Consider the following 13,408-nt stretch of genomic DNA (forward strand, 5'->3'; position numbering starts at 1 on the left):
GCTAAAGACAATACGGCCGAGAGTGATTTTTCCCGCCCTTCAGACACAAGAGACAAGTATGACGAGCTGCAGGAAGAAATTAGAGCGATAGGGCAGAAACTCAAGATGGCGGACGCTGCCCCGAACCTGCTGTCTTCTAAAGTACCAGAGGTGACAATTCGCAGGGAGTTTCGCATCTGTGGCCAAATAGGTGAGGGAGGGCAGCGCGATCGGCTGTCCTATACCAACCTGCTGCATCAGATGGAAAATGGACTCCGCAAAGGCCACAGTGAGTCAGAAGTTATTGAAGCAGTGATAAGAGCCATCAATCCAGGTCTCAAACTGCGTGATATGCTTGAAATAAAGACTGATTTGACACTCACACAGTTAAAGACAATATTAAAAGGACATTACCGAGAAGATGACACATCTGATTTGTACCAAAAACTGATAAATATTTCCCAAGATCCAAAAGAGTCAGCTCAAGACTTTTTATTCAGAGCCATTGAGCTTAAAGATCACCTCCTGTACGCATCCAAGGACAAAGAAGCAGAACACTACAGTCGGGACCTGGTAAAAAGGAAGTTTTTGAGATCAGTGGGTACTGGGCTGCAAAATGACAACATAAAGTTCCAGATTAAAGCCCTTCTTGACAACCCAGATGTGACTGATGAAATGCTGATTGAGAAACTAAATGAAGCTGCCAATCTCGAGACAGAAAGACTGAACAAGTTAAAGAGGAACAATACAAAACCACCAAGAATCAATGAGCTACATACTAGGGATGAACCACGCAGCAGCTCACAGATCCCCGCCACCAAGGAAGACAAGAAAAATCATCCTCCACCCGAAATGCACGACCTGGTGAAAGAGCTGAGGAACGAGGTTGCAGAGGTGAGGCAGATGGTTCTTGCTTCCCTGAACGCTGGCAAGTCGCAGACTACAAAGAGGACATCAGATGCTGCCGCGGGTACCTGGAGGAAGAAAGGCTGCAGGACCTGCCAGAGCAACGGAGAGGGAGACAACTGCACCCACTGCTTTAAGTGTGGCCAGCCTGGCCACATCTCCAGAGGATGCCGAGCTCCACTTCAGCTGCAGGGAAACGCCAGAGGGCCACTGCCACGGGACCAGCAGTGACCCCACCGCCACATCAGGAGTCCCGCCGCTGTGGTTGCTGCCACCAGAGAGAGTCGGTCAGCACCCCACTCCAGAGGTGTGCAGGCTGCTCATCTGTCAGTTACTGTTCTAAAGCCTGTCAGGGACAACACTGGCACCATCACAAACATGTATGTAAAGCGGTGAGGCTAGTTGAACAACATTTGAGGGAAAGAGAGAAAAAGGGGTGGTTGTCATACATGGGATATTCTGACCTTCTATCAGATAAGCAAGGACAAAAATTAGTGAAGCTGATTGGTAGACGAAAAATGGTGAGATGCACCTTTGACAATGTACCAGTCACCGCATTGTGGGACACGGGTGCACAGGCTACCGTAATAAATGAGAACTGGAGAGTCGAGCACTTACCTCACACCACTATCAGGGGGATAGATGAACTCTTAGGTTCAGAACCATTAAATGGGCTCGCAGCTAATCAGACAGAGATACCATTTATGGGGTGGGTCCCTGTAGAGGTTAGACTGACGGGGGTGGAGACGACCAGCTCGAGTCTCCTAGTGCCCGTATTGGTCTCTAGTGACCCAAATGTAGCTCAGGATCCCATTATTGGATACAATGTTATAGAAGAAATCATCAACGAGCAACTTAAACAACAGGGTGTTAAAAACAGTGACTGTGCTGCAAATATTGTGAGTAGTGCTTTTGGTATTGACGTCGGATCTGCTAAGACTTTTATCCAGTTGATAGAGACACATCGAACAGCTGCGGAAGAGATCCAAGTCAAGACAGGGCGGAGTAAAGTTGTTTTAGGCCCTAGTGAAGCTACTACCATTCGCTGTCGCACACGCATACAGGCTGACGAGGACACTGTAATGTTATTTTGTCCTGTTCTGAACCCCAGCCTGCCTGAGGGGCTTCATTTGCAGGAAGTATTGTTTAAAGTAAAAAGGGGCAACTCAGCCATGGTCCCAGTATCTGTCACAAATACCACATGCCATAATATTACTGTAGATCCGCGTGTGGTCCTGGGGCACATTGAGGGCGTAAAAGCAATATACCCAGCTGCCCTAAAACCTGTAGAAACTCCAACAACTAAAACAGCAGACGATGCAGGTGTCGAAGTCCCATTAGCCCCCACAGGTGAGACAAGTGGTGTTTGGGATCCCCCTGTAGTTCTAGACCATCTAACGAGTGGCCAACAGTCGGCGGTGAGGATGATGCTTAGGGAGGAATGCAAAGCTTTTGCAAAAGACGAAAATGATGTAGGCTGCATTCCTAGCCTTCGGATGCACATCACCCTCAACGACCAAACACCAGTTCAAAAGACTTACAACAGTGTGCCTAAACCTCTGCATCAGGAAGTAAAAGCTTACCTGCAAGACTTGATCAATAGGGGGTGGGTTACAAAATCCAAGTCGCCTTATTCGTCACCGATAGTCTGTGTTAGGAAAAAGTCCGGTGACCTCAGACTTTGTGTGGATTATCGAGAACTTAATCGCAAATCGGTGCCTGACAGACATCCTATTCCCAGGATACAGGACATGTTGGACAGCCTCACTGGTAGCTCCTGGTTTACAGTACTAGACCAGGGAAAGGCTTATCATCAAGGATTCCTAGACGAAGACAGTCAGCCACTCACTGCATTCATCACCCCCTGGGGTTTATACCAGTGGGTTAGAATCCCATTTGGACTCAGCTCCGCCCCAGCAGAGTTCCAGAGGAGCATGGAGGAGTGTCTTTGGGGTCTGCGTGATGATATCTGTCTACCGTACCTTGATGACAATTTGGTCCACAGTAAATCTTTTGAGGACCATGTTGAGCATGTAAGAGCCGTGCTACAAAGGTATCAGAGACATGGGGTCAAACTTACTGCTAAGAAATGTGAACTGTTCAAGCCTAAGGTCAGGTTTTTGGGTAGAGTGGTGTCAAAAGATGGCCATAGTATGGATCCAGCAGAAGTCGCCTCCGTGATGTCACTTAAAGAGAAACACCCTAGTACAGTGGGGGAAGTGAGACAGATTTTGGGCTTCCTATCTTATTATAGAGCCTATATACAGGACTTTTCACGTATCGCCAAACCTTTGTATGAACTGCTAGCAGCCCAAACAAATGCTAAAAGTAGCCCACAGGACTTAAAAACACAGAACAAGAGAAGGAAGGAGAAAAACAAACAGGCTAAAGGACAGTTGCCTTCATCAGCCCCTGTGAAATGGACAGAGTCACACCATCAGGTTTTGTCTTACTTAGTCAATAAACTGGCCAGTCCTCCGATCCTAGGCTACCCTGATCTAGACCAACCATTTGTGCTTCATACTGATGCTTCTCAAGCAGGGTTAGGAGCAGTGCTCTACCAGCGCAGTAATGGCAAGTTAAGAGTCATAGCTTATGGATCTAGAACGTTAACGCCGCCAGAAAAAAATTACCATATGCATGCTGGCAAACTGGAGTTTTTAGCTCTCAAATGGGCTGTCTGTGAGCGCTTCAGAGATTATTTGCTGCATGCGCCATCGTTTGTGGTTTATACAGATAATAATCCACTCACCTATGTGTTAACGACAGCAAAGTTGAATGCATCAGGTCAGCGTTGGGTGGCTGAGCTCGCAGATTTCAACTTTACGATAAAATACAGGCCAGGAAAAACAAATGCAGATGCAGATTTTTTATCCAGGATGCCCCTCGATTTTGAGGACTATATGAACTGCTGTACACAGACGGTTAGCCAGGACGTGGTTGTAGCCTCACAGCAGGGCATATTAGTGCAGCAAACAGAAGCTCTAATGTTTAACGCTGTCTCCTTCCACACCCTTCAGCATCAAACACAAGCAGAGGAACTGCTGGACATGATTCAGCCAATACCGAGAGAGGAAATCTGTGCAGCACAGCGGCAAGACCCCGTGATAGGTAAAATGTACGAGTCTGTAGTGCAAAACAAAAGGCCCACCACACAGGAAATTAAGACTGAGAGCACTGAGTTTAAAGCATTGGCTAGAGAGTGGAGCAAACTGAAAATCAGAGAGGATGGAACTATGTTCAGAGAGACTCGACACAAAAAACAACTAGTTCTCCCCTCAGTTTACCACCCACTAGTGCTCAAAGAACTACACCAACAGATGGGCCACTTGGGATCAGAAAGGACCCTAAATTTAATTAGGGATCGTTTCTTCTGGCCTAAGATGCAAAGAGACATTGAACACTTTGTCAGTAATGTTTGTGAGTGTCTCAAACAGAGGAAGCCAAACAGACAGGCACGGGCACCTATGTTGAGCATAGAGACCACTCATCCATTTCAGTTGGTTTCAGTTGACTTTTTGCACCTGGAGCAATGCAAGGGGGGGTGTGAATACATACTTGTAGTTATGGACCACTACACCCGCTTCGCTCAGGCCTACGCAACTACAAATAAGACAGCTAAGACTGTAGCAGAAAAACTATTCAATGATTATTGTCTCAGGTTTGGTTTTCCAGAAAAACTACACCACGATTTGGGGCGAGAGTTTGAGAATAGACTATTGCACCATTTAAAAGAACTGGCTGGTGTTAAAGGGTCACACACTACTCCTTATCACCCACAAGGAAATGGGCAGACCGAAAGATTCAACAGGACCTTGCTCTCGATGTTAAGAACACTAACAGAGGAACAGAAAAGAGACTGGAAAAGCCACCTCCATAAAGTTGTACATGCCTACAATTGTACTGTTAATGAGGCCACTGGCTACCCTCCTTTTCTCCTAATGTTTGGTAGGTCACCACGGTTACCAGTTGACCTTCTCTTTGGCATTGAGCAGGAGGACAGTTCAGGCTCCTACCAGGACTATGTGGACAGATGGAGAAGGAGAATGGCTGAAGCTTACACTGTCGCCTCCAAAAATGCAGCTAAGTCAGCTGACCGAGGTAAAAGGCAGTACAACAAAAGTGTGCATGGTCCACCACTTCAAATAGGGAGTCGTGTCCTTGTTAGAAATGTTGTGGAGAGGGGTGGGCCAGGTAAAATCCGCTCCTATTGGGAAGACAACATCTACATCATTAAAAGACAAAAGGGAGAGGACAGTCCTGTGTTTGAGTTAGAGCCAGAGAATGGTAAAGGCAGGACAAGGATTTTGCACAGGAATATGTTGTTGCCTTGCGATTTTCTTCCGCTCCCAGCAGATAAGGAGGCAACTGTAACTAGTACTAAAACAAGGAAAAGACATTATAACAAACGGAAACAAACATGCATGACTCCGACACAAGTGGGGAGTGAGGAGGAGGAGGACACAGATGAGTTTTCTGATGCGGTTTTCACCTGGCCTTATCCTGAGCCTCAGTGTTCACCTACATTGGACCCCACAGCGGCAGAGTTTATGCCACTAAGGGACGGGAGTGAGCCAGATGAGCTTCCTCACATGTCAGGAGATGGCCAGGGGGACCCCAGCCAAGCTGATGAGGAGAAAATGGACAATAGGGAACCAGAGGATGTGGCTATTGTGGGGGCAGGGGAGGTGGACAGCAGCTCTGATGTCGAAGAGGCTTTGGAAACAGACCAGCCAAGTCCATACCCAAAGAGAGAAAGGAGGAGACCACAGACTTTGACCTATAGTAAACTTGGACAACCAAGTCTTGAAGAAAGAATAGTGGCCACCAAATGTGTGAATATTCAAGGTTACTGGCGACCTTGGTAAAAGGGGAAGATATAATGTTTACACTTGGTACCACTATTTCAGATTGTAACAAATGTACCTATGTTGATTGAAATATTGTGACACATGGATTGCAGGCCGAACATGTGTATGAGTAAAGGGAAGATGCTTAGTGTTCAGATGAGATGTGGACAAAGTTAATGCCTTTACAGGAGAGTACAAATAGCATGGTAATTTGATAGATTGAATTGTGGACAAAAAAAAAAAAAAAGCTGAACTGATTATATCAGGAGTATACACAACTACAGTGCACGGTAGTTTGGGTAACTTAAAAAAAAAAAAAAAAGGGTGTAATGTAACCTGGTACATAGTCCATGCCATTCTATTGTTCTCTATGGATTGTCGATTATAAGGTACATTTATGTCGGGACGACATTTCTCGAGTGGGGGAGAGTGTGAGAGATACACATATCGACGGGGCCGGGTTATGTTAAAAAGTATAAATGGTTATACTTTGTTCATTGGTTCAAAGGTACCCCACACTTCTTTTTTGGTTGCTTGTTTGTTCTGGTATATTTTTCATTTGAACTGTTATTCTGCCAGAGTACTCATATTAACCAGATGGCATTGAACGCCCCATTGGTGTGTTAGGAAAACTCTTTTGTACATATGTTCCTTGAAGGGGTTTTGGAGTGGTTCTTTTTCCACCGCAGCAAAGGGCTAGGAGTCGGAGAGGAGCTGCTGTATGTTTTTGTGATGATCGGATTGTGAAATAAAGCAGATACAGTGAGAAAGCAACTCCAGGAGTCATCCCTGCCTTAAAGCTGCGACATACATGTAATGTGATCATCAAAGAACATGATTTAAAAAAAAAAAAACTTTTATTCTTATGCTTTTAAAGTATGTCAGATTATCTTAAAACACTTATTTGTATGTTATAATGTTTTTCTTACAGCCAGTTGTTGCATTTTAAAATGCAATGTGTTAACTGTCTAAACTGTCAGAATGTGCTGTTTTTGCACTTATAAAGATATTTATATAATACATACAGTACATACATATATAGACACATTTATATATCCATAACTACTGCGGTATTAATTTAGTGACTGAAAGATTGGGCACTTTTTGTGCAGCAAATATATGTTGTTGTGTTTGGAGTATACCTTTTAAAGCATATAAGTATTAAAATGTATCACACTGAGGTGATACACTAATATTAGTGGCAGACAACTGCATCGAATCTCTAAAGCAAGCATGTTGACTGTGACTGATGCTCCTAGGACTTTTAATCGTTCTGATTCCATACATGAGAGGATTGCCTTTAGTTGCAAGTGCAAAGCTCTGGTTCTCTCTACTATAATGCCTCACCTCACCCCAGATTTATTTTTAGACTTTAGAGGTTTTATTTGATTTAGTGCTTAGTTCTGATAAAATAATTATAGTGTGTGATTTTAATATCCATTTAGATGCTGAAAATGACAGCCTCAACTCTGCATTTAATCTGTTATTAGATGAATTGGCTTCTCTTTATCTGATCATTTTTATTAACATCTAAATTTTACAATAATAGATTTCCCTAAGGTGAGAAATAAATTTCATTAGTAGATGTCGTTCTGAAAGTGCTGTGACTAAGTTGAAGGATATAATTCCTCCACTTTTATCTTCTTCAATGCCATGTGCCAACACAGTGCAGAGCAGCTACCTAAACTCTCGAAAGTCACTGTACTCCCTGGTTTAACTCTCAAAGGTTCACCTTAAAGTAGATAAGCTGGAGTCAAATTGGCATGTCAGTAGTTTAGAAGACCTGGAAAAGAGCTTTTTGCCCCTTTTTTTTAAAAAAAGGAAAAAAAAAAACCCTCTAGTTCTCTTTTCAGCACTGACAAAAATTCAGAGCTCTATGAATTTATTCACAAATAAAAATTCAACCATTAGAGAAAAATTACTAGTAACCATCTCACAGACTCATCATTACGTACAGCTGCTTTAAACACTATTAATATTTTTTGGACTCTTGCACTCTGATTAATTCTTCTGAGTTAACTTCAATAACTACAAATGCTTTAATCCCAAATGTCACCTATCTCTAATAATAGGCTACATCCATTAAGGTGCCAGTAATTAAACCATTACTTAAAAAGCCATCACAACCCACCTGCATGGACTGCTCTTTAAACTTCCCTTTTCTCTAACATTCCTGAAAGAATAGTTATTAAACAGCTAACTGATCATTTTCAGAGGAACGGTTTATTTGTTTTCTCTGTAATATTTTACGTCACAATAAAAAGCCCCTTGAGGCACCTTGGGGTTGTGTTTTGACGCTGTATGAATTGAAATCTTATTAAAATTTTAGAACAGACCCCCCACATATTTCTTTTATATTTATTTAGAACAGAATACAAACACATACATTATTGGTGCGCAGTTTGAGTGCCCTTTTTCTCACTTGCCCTTGCGTCACATCTAAAATACACCTGTCACTGACAATTCAAGTTTAAATTTTGACTACACTTTTTGTATAGAAACATGTGACAGTGAAGTTAAATAGTGGGCATTAAGGCCAGTTTTGAGATCCTTTCCCAGGCCCCTTAACGCCCACTCACATCCTGGGCCATTTGACCTCAGGAAATCACATGATAGGGTGGGGCTAGGTTTCACTGCGGGTTCACCCGAAACCTTGGCTGTATCCCAATTCAGGGTCTGCAGCCTTAAAGTACGCAGCCTCAACGATCCTCAAGGGCCGCGTACTCAAAGACCGCTAAGGCTGGAAGTGCGAGGCTTGTGAAATGGGACGGTCTAGCCTCCGTTGCGCTGCCCAGGTTGCCTAGCAACCATGATACTAACAGCTGATAACGTGTCATACAGCTTTGTTTGACAGAAATGAAGGAGAAAATCTTTGGTTCATTTGTTTGTTTGTTTCTACATGAGCTTTGATCATTCTCTGTAAGATTAAGCTCAGCTATTGAACGGCGTATATTTTAAAGTAAAGGCTTTAAAATCAAGTTAGTACAAACGTCACTAATGTCACATAACTTTGCCGACATGTGGCCAACAGTAATGTTTAATGTTCTTCGTTATTAAACATTTGCACATAAATAAGTGACATAATATTCAGTACTTACTTAAAGTTTACTCTTCGGCCGCCCCTCATCCGCCGTTTTTTTTCAGCAAAATTATCCACACCCACCGCCGCGCTATGCATTCTGGGATATGTTGGGCCACGAAGTCTACACTGCCACAGCCTTAAAATTCAGGGAAATGTAGGACACATTTCAGGGCCGCATTTCGAGCAGGCTTTGAATTGGGACAGCCTTCGGCGCGCCGCTGTGACATAATCGGCCTTGAAATGAGTACTTTAAGGCTGCAGACCCTGAATTGGGATACAGCCATAGGCTGATTGTGGCCTACACCTGTTTTCACACCTGGGCTCGTCTGATTAACGTAGAGGATCAACAGGGGGTTCTTGACTGACTTGGGGGACACTCCCCTAGGACTTACATCTGGGACTGTCCACCATTTGACCTTAGAACTGAAGAAGCTGTTTGGATGAGAGGTGAAACATCTTCAAGCAACTTAAAGAAGTCCAGATGCTTTTCTTTCCAAAAACTCGTTAGACATCACTTTTTGTCTTCTGCTGTATGTCGCTTGTTCAGTGTGTACAACCTCTAAATTGTATGCTGCCAATTAGCCTATATCAGTGTTTTGAATTATAGAACCCTTTAACATAGAATGGATTAATAAGCAGTGTAGAAAGATGTAAATGAATGAGCTTCCATTGTCACTACCTCTACTGGTGTATACATAAGATATTAGCACTGGTTTTCCTCAGTGCTGTTTAGGGGCATTAACACTTGTGGTGGCTTTATACATATCACAGGCAGGGGATCTCATTGGTCAAGAACCAGCCGAGGATCCGCCAAGGATCCACCATGGTGTTGTCAAGATCAGCTCACCATTTTAAGTAACTGTATTTGTATGTCAATCAGAGATATCCTGTGTTCTCACTGGTAGTCAAAAAATTTTATCTCGGATCCCACACAGTGATCATTTCACTCATAGTCACTGAATATCCTTGACTTTCTGTGGGTTCTGGTTGCCACATTGCAGTAAATTGCTTCCAGTGTGGACATACGCTCCTAGAAATATCAAGTGTGCAGAAAGGATAACTGACAGTACTAGTAGAGGTAAGATAAAAACTTTTTAATAAGTCTACTGTGTCTTTCAATCTACAAGGTTTAATGTGACCCTTTTTGATATTTTGGCTGTTTCATTATTTGGCTAAAACTGGAACTTTTAGTAGATTACAAAATAATATATGTATATGTGGGAGGTTTAGCTGCAGTGATCAGATCAAGCCTGTTAAGTTATAATGTGTGGCTCCACTGTGATTATCATAAGAGGGAGCACTTTTTTTGCATTTTATTTTGATCTGCCTTTTTATCTCTAAACCACCAAACTGTGACTACATGTAGCTCATTAACATTTTAGAATTAAAATATTGAATGCATTGTGATGTATTTTGGACACAGAAAGAGCGATGCATGAATAGTCTTCCATTTCACTCCATCTCTGGTAAGAATTACTTTCCAGCTACTGAAGGTCATTTCAAAATGTGATGCTATAGTAGAGCCACTCATTAAAATGGTTGCCTTTGACACTGCATTGAAGTTGATCTAAAGGAACCCCTTTATTGCCCCTTTACTGTAATAGGAAATATTTTTTTTTGCTATCCTGCAATTAAAGAATTATGCAACTGATACCAATGTGATTTCTGTCCAAAAAAATGAACCTACAGTCAGCAGCTGTTTAGCTTACATTAGCTTGGCTTAGTTTAGTTTAGCTTAGCTTAGCTTAGCTTGGCTTAGCTTAGCTTAGCTTAGCTTAGCTTAGCTCAGCTTAGCATAGCATAGCATAGTTACAGGGGAAACCAATGTATGGTTATTAAACAGCCATTTTAAAATGGCTGTTCTGCTTTTTGTACAGCTCAGCTCAGAGTTGTCCTGTTTTCAGCCATTATGCTAAGCTATGTTGGCTAGCCAAGTTTATATATAAATCCACTTATATATAAACTTGTTTAAAATGTTTAAAAGCAAGCATCATACATGTTTTTTCCAGACAGTTTCAGCATAATCCAGCCTATGTCATGTAATACACATCAGGCATCTCTTTAAAAAACAAAAATAAAGAAATACTACAGTACACTTTACAAATGTTTGCTCATTTGTCCATATCTTTATTTTCATTTTGACACTATCAGACATATACAGTAAAACACAACATTTGGCAAAATACAATGATTTGGCAAAAAAAAAGTATTGATTGACTAACAGATTATTTCAGTGAACTGGCATTAAAATCAAATTTTTTTGGGATACCCAGTCATATAGCATCCAGAGAATCACTTCAGGGTGCATCAGTGAACCTCTCACAGATTCAAACTGGACAACAGAGAAGCCGCAGCTCCTTTTCTTTGTTTTTGTGCAAAAAAAAAGAGAGAGAAGATAAAGAAGACTTATGCGGCCCAAAAAGATAAAATGAAAAAAACTTTTTTTCTTAAAGTCACCAACCACATTGGACAAGAAAGCTTTGTTTTCATACATGAGATTGGACTGTACAATATGAAACCATGACTGGCAGCTTCATAGTTATCCTGTGGGACGTGCCAAGGTCTTGGAGGACAGTTTATAAACTCACAATAGCTTCATCTAAGACGACAACTGGCACAGTGAGTCACACTACTCGAAATGAATAAAAGTGCTGTATTTCTGCTGCATTTTGGCACAACTTTTTCAATTAGGTCATGCCAACAGGATTGCCACCAAATATAAACAAAGAAGAAAAAAAAATCACTCCTCAAATGTAAAAGTGCCTGCCTTGATGAAAATGTCCACCTCAAAACCGTTAAAAGCATCATTTCAGATGCTCTTAATTCTTTTTCAAGTGTCTCTCCCTTTAACTTAATTCACAGCCACTCAAAGCACCGGGCATTACTTACAAATGTACAGCACAGTCACAGTCACTTCCAGACAACAACTGCATGATATAAAGAGATTTACCATGAAAAATATATACAATGCTGCTGGAGTTCCCACTGTCTGCTAGACATAAAGGAATGATCTGTGTTTTGGGCTGGTTTGATCCAATTCCTGCTTCAGTTCACTACAGTGTTTATGTACAGAGTCCACTATGGCATTTGGAACCGTACTCCATAAGAAAAATAATTGGTTTCATCCTATTTTACATCAATGGTCCCTTTGAAATTGAAGAAATGTTAACCTCACTGTTTTTATACTTTGACACAGAAGCTCATCTTGCATAAAATGTTGACAAGAATTTGTACAGTACTTTCTGTAAAAAACATAAATCTCTGTTAATAGCTGCTGAGTGCTGTTGCAATGCATTGTTCAATGAATTAGCCGTTCCAACAACATCTGAATGTGATGCAATATCTGCGATATATGCAGATACCGAGCTGTCTTTTTGTAGTGTGGTCTCAAGGGTGTGGTGCAGTGCTAAAACAATCAGAATCACATGGAAACACTCGCTCCCAGACAACACTGAGGTATGATGATTCATACAAAAATACGGGTAACCTTGCAGCAGCCATAAAGATCACATCTTTCACATCTTAAGTTATAATGTGTGATGAGAGTACAGCACCTAAGTGAAGAGCTTAAGCAAATGCTTGTACTACGTGCTCATTTTGTGCTCTTTCTGCTTAATGCAGTCAGTCAAAAATGACAGACTTTCCAAATTAAGATGCAATGTGAGGAGGTGTGTGTGGGAGTTTCATATTGCAGTACAATGGCTCTGTGCTGTTCTATCATCATCATCCACATGGAATCCAAAACACCGTGACAAAATTACAAAAGACAATGAACAATTCACAGCAATATTAATTAGCAACCTCCCTCTCACATAACAGTGACATCTTCTGTCGGATACCAAGGTAAAGATCGCCAAATCCAATCTACAAATACATTGACCATCTGCCTTAGTGTAAGTATGTGAAAATAACAGTTTGATTAGCAGTGCAAATGCAAACTTATAAAAATATGGGAAAAAAGTAAGGCTTAACTAAAATTCAAAGGACAAAAAAAGAACAAGCTAGATGTGTCACTGGGCCTCTGAACCAATAGAAAGACACCATTCAGCTGCTCACGACAGAACAGCAACGAACCTTTGTGTTAACTGAAGGACAAAAATTTTACAGTACTGCCTTCAACAACATAACAAAAATCACACAGTGTGATGGCATCAGCCACACATGGGTAAATCAGTCCATTTGTTCACTTTATTAGTTTGTTTTGCAGTTTTCTTCATTAATATAATTCATTAATCATTTGGTTAAACCTAACACTGATATTATGAGGCGCGCACATAATAGCGTTGTGTGGTTTTTCTAAAAATGTTTTCTGTTATATTAATTATGTTTTTGGTTTTTTTTTTGAGTTACCTGGGTTTGGGCGGTGGCTGTTTCCTGTCTGGGAAAAAGGGACCTTCTTCTTCTAAATTTTTATTGTTGGTTGGCAAACAACTGAAAGGTTGTTTGCCAACTGGTTGTGGGGGCAAAAGGCATGGCTGAGGACTCTGAGAACAATAGGCCTGCTCAGAAGGACCAACCATGTGCTCATCAGGAACAGGGATGTTTTAGGTTTACTTAGGTTATTCTGTGCTTAGTTAATATTAGAGTGTGT

The sequence above is a fragment of the Diplotaxodon limnothrissa genome, linkage group LG19 (genome assembly GCF_057381915.1).
Source record: "Diplotaxodon limnothrissa isolate DT_005_m linkage group LG19, D_limnothrissa_male_GT1.1, whole genome shotgun sequence".
NCBI lineage: Eukaryota > Metazoa > Chordata > Actinopteri > Cichliformes > Cichlidae > Diplotaxodon > Diplotaxodon limnothrissa.